Source organism: Octopus bimaculoides, chromosome 28 (genome assembly GCF_001194135.2).
Source record: "Octopus bimaculoides isolate UCB-OBI-ISO-001 chromosome 28, ASM119413v2, whole genome shotgun sequence".
NCBI classification, from domain to species: Eukaryota; Metazoa; Mollusca; class Cephalopoda; order Octopoda; family Octopodidae; genus Octopus; species Octopus bimaculoides.
In genome coordinates this window covers 17,627,190-17,631,279 of record NC_069008.1, presented here as the reverse complement: position 1 = coordinate 17,631,279, position 4,090 = coordinate 17,627,190, and the positions used below count along the sequence as shown (strand labels likewise).

General features: G+C 38.4%; 1 protein-coding gene across 1 annotated transcript in view; it reads left to right on the top strand.

Moving 5' to 3' along the window:
• LOC106872263 (talin) overlaps nt 1–4,090 on the top strand; it is a gene marked incomplete at its 5' end in the record, with an annotated part of 182,270 nt that overhangs the window by 108,870 nt on the left and 69,310 nt on the right. The gene's annotated exons all lie outside the window — the stretch shown is intronic.

Genomic DNA, 4,090 nt, shown 5'->3' with positions numbered 1-4,090 from the left:
TATATATATATATATATATATATATACATACACACACTTACTCACACACACACACACCCACACACATAGTATCTTGGGAGGGTCATTTTGCCAACAATGATCATCAAGAATCTTGCAAACAAATATATTCATGTGGCGTTTGTAGAATATGTATTGTGTGTCTGCATTATTTGCACTCTCCATTACCTGTCTGATGTCAGCATGGGTTATCCAGATCTGCAAAGTTAAAAAAATTTGCATGATGTTAGCATGGAATCTTTGCATTTCAGCAAAACAGTCGAGTACTGATCTCTATTTAATCAATGATTGATTGATCGTTATTCATTTCCACATAGGGTGGAATTCAGTCACGGACAGAATGTTCTTTTATTTTATTTATTCTTTTATTTATTTATCACAACTCTTTGTGTCCCTCATGCTTTTTTTTAAATTCAAGTATGCCGTAGGGTTCTCTCCCTTCTTCAATCTTCTATCTTCTGTATATTTTAATGAATTACTTCTTGTCACGTTTTACCCCAATCCCATTCTTATGTTGACTACAATACTCTCGGTCTTTACCTCAGCATTTTTCAACCATGCTTTAACCACATCCATCCTCATCGTCACCATCATCATCCTTTAACGTCCATTTTTTCCATGCTGGCATGGGTTGGATGGTTTGACATGAAGCTGGCCAGACACCAATTCTCTGTTGTGGCATGCTTTCTATGGCTGGATGCCCTTCCTAACACTAGCTACTTTACAGGATATGCTGGGTGTTCTTTGTATGTGCCATCGGCACAGGTGCATTTGTGCAACATTGGCACAGGTGTATTTTATGTGGCACCAGCACCTGCAAAGGACAAACAAGCCTGTACCCGGCCTGACACATCAAGTACAGCAAATTGCTACAACTTATGGTCCCTTTGCATTTCCTCATTGAGGCTCAATGTCCAAAGATCCTTTCACACCACTTCATCCCACGTCTTCCTGGGTCTACCCCTTCCACAGGTTCCCTTCACAATTAGAGCTCAGCATTTCTTTATGCAACTATCCTCATACCAATCACTTCCTAACACCAACCACTTTCTGGGTACTTATGTGGTACCAGAAGCAGTGAGGACTCTCAGTAACTTGTAGGGCAAGACCCCTCAATTGAGGCCAGGCATAAGGGGCTGTGGTCTGATAGACTGGAAAAGTATTACTTCACTTGGAAAAAAAATGCAGAGGTTGGTGACAAGAAGGGCATCCAGCTGTAGAAAACTTTGTTCTTAAATACCCTTGTCTGAATCATAAAAGTAGGGGGAAGTAGACAGTATTTCAAAGATGAAGTCAAACCACTTCATCTTAGCAACCATATCTTGCAATTACAAATGTCTGTGATGGTTTGGAACTGCTAATATTCCATGGGAGGTGCATATTATTTGGAATCTGCAAACTAAACTCAGAGATTTTGTCATTTTCCTCAAAAGTCATCCCTTACTGCAGTGATTCCAAAACTGTTCACTACAGTTACATGTATCGCCACGAGTTGGATTCCTAATTTGTTGAGCATCCATCCCTACATACCTCTGACCTCCTTCTCTGTCATTCTGCATTCCTAACTCCCTCCTCTTTTACACTTCACATCCTGTCCCTGTTTCTCATCTCTATACAGTTTTATCATACTGTTGCTGTCTATCCTCCTCTTCTGTCACTTATCAGCTCCTCCTGTGCCCTCTTCTATTTCCTTCAGCCTCACCTCTACCTCCCCCTACCTCCCACCAAATAACTCACAGAACAAGATCCTTTGATGTTGTGTGTACTAGAGAGGCAGGTAGCTATTTGCTAGGTGCTGAGAGATTTAATTATGATAAAAGGGTGGCAACAGGCATCTTGCAGTCGAGAAGATGGGTGGTTATCTCAGCTGGAGAGGGAGAGACAGAGAGCAAGAGTGGTGGTAGGGATAATGTGCCCGGGCATCCCTTCAAGGTGCAATGTGTTGAATGTAGATGGAGTAGTCTTTTCTTCTGTGCAGCCCTGCACCTTTTTAATGTCTGCAGTGTTCCCCTACTTTCTGTTATGCACTGCGTGTGTCTACTTTGTATAGCTCCAGTATAATGTATTGTGGTTTATGCACTCTATGTATATGCACTGCCGAGCACTTTCATGTCTAGTGATGCACTGTGTGCAATGTTGTCATTCCAGTGTGATATGCAGCCATTTCTGCACTCTATCTGTATGTGCACTTCCATGTGCTGCCTTGTTTGTAATATGGTTCTTTTCAGTAATGCACAGTGTGCATTGTATAGTTCCTGTGTGATGTACAGCAATTAATGCACTACAGATTATTTTTGTGTGCAGTGCCATGCACCTTAATTTGATATCTATTTTCAGTGCAGTGTTATAGTATGAGGATGATGCACTTAAATGTGCACAGCGTTTTTAAACTCTGTTGTGGTTCAGGTTTGATTTTTTGCTGTGATGTGCAACAATCGCAGCAATATAGTTTATGATGATGATGGTGAATTACAGATTTTTGCTGCTATGCACTTCATCTAGTGCAGTGTAGTCTATTGATGCTGTTTTCTATTGGTTTTAGTATGTTGCAGCGGATGTGCAATTTCATGATAGTGCACTATGTGCAGTGGTGTTTATTTTCAGTATGACGCTCCTTGTGCACTCTTAAGTAGCTTCAAGATTGTGCAGTATTTCTACATTCTCAATATGGTGCTCTCTCTGCTGCACCACCTTATATTTCATAAAATTGTGTATTTTATTTTGTGCAATGTTTTGTATATTTAGGGACAGTTTGCATGTCTTAATGCAACAAGTTTTGAATCTTTGTACATTTGTCTACAATTCCTGTATTGTGCACTTCTCTTTATAATGCTGCACTTAACATGTCTGTCTGTATTGGTCATTTCATACAGTGTTACATATTATTGCAAAACTTAGAGCAGTGTGCTCATATATACATATATTGGTGCCCATGTGCATGCTCTGCATTGCTGTATGCATGTTTACATGCATCACAGCTGTGCGCACAGATGCAAGCATACATATTTTACATATTTCTCTTTGCTCGTAAGTACATGTATTGCAGTGCTCCATGAACATATATACATTTATCATCAAAGAATGCATGTCTAGAAGCAAACACCAAATATTTACGCATATAGTGTGCTATATGCACATATATACATATTTAACACTGGTGATAGTATGTGTTGTGAGTTTTAGTATATATATTAGATATTTTGAAGATGTCTGTATACATGTGTGTTTGTATACACCTACATATTTAGAATAAATGACAGAAGGGCATAAATTTCGCATATATAATTTGAAATTTTTACTCTACATCTGTTTCAATATAATAAAAACATTACATGCATAATTACATTATCATCGTACATAATTTGAGTGTGATGTGTTACCCATATCTTCAGGAGTAACGAATGCCAAACAGAAATCAAGATACCATTTGTGATGTAAGCACAGATGAGACAGACCTGGGTTCATTCAGTCCATCATTAATTTTATGTCCATTTTTCACATTGGCATCAGTTAGATGCTTATGTTCTTGGGGCAATGTTTTACAGCCAGATGCCCTCCCTTACTTATTTTTTAAGTAATCAAATGAATCAACCCCAGTACTTTTTTTTTTAAACCTGGTACTTATTCTGTCAGTCTCTTTTGCCAAACTGCTAAGTTACATGGACATAAACATACCAACACCGGTTGTATGTTCCACTTTCAGTAGACATGTAACAAATGGCCATACCCTTTGTTATTATACCATTTTACACTCTGACATAGTGTATCAAGGAGTACATTATCTTGTGTGTCTTTACTGTTGATATCATTTAGTCTTAAGGCAGTCTTGACCAAAAAATGCTGTTCCTACCATGCCCATCCCAATCTTTATTCAAACATAATGCCTCTGAGACTACATTATTTAATGACCTTCCATTTCTTAAGATTGTAGGGTTATTTGGTTGTTATTTCTAGCTGGTTGAGTGATTACACAGTAGCTCCCTCACTGATGTTTGTTTCTTGTTTTTTTATAATTTTTTTGTTAATGTTGCTGTCTTTTGTGTTGTTGTTGTTGTTGTTGTTGTTTGCTTTG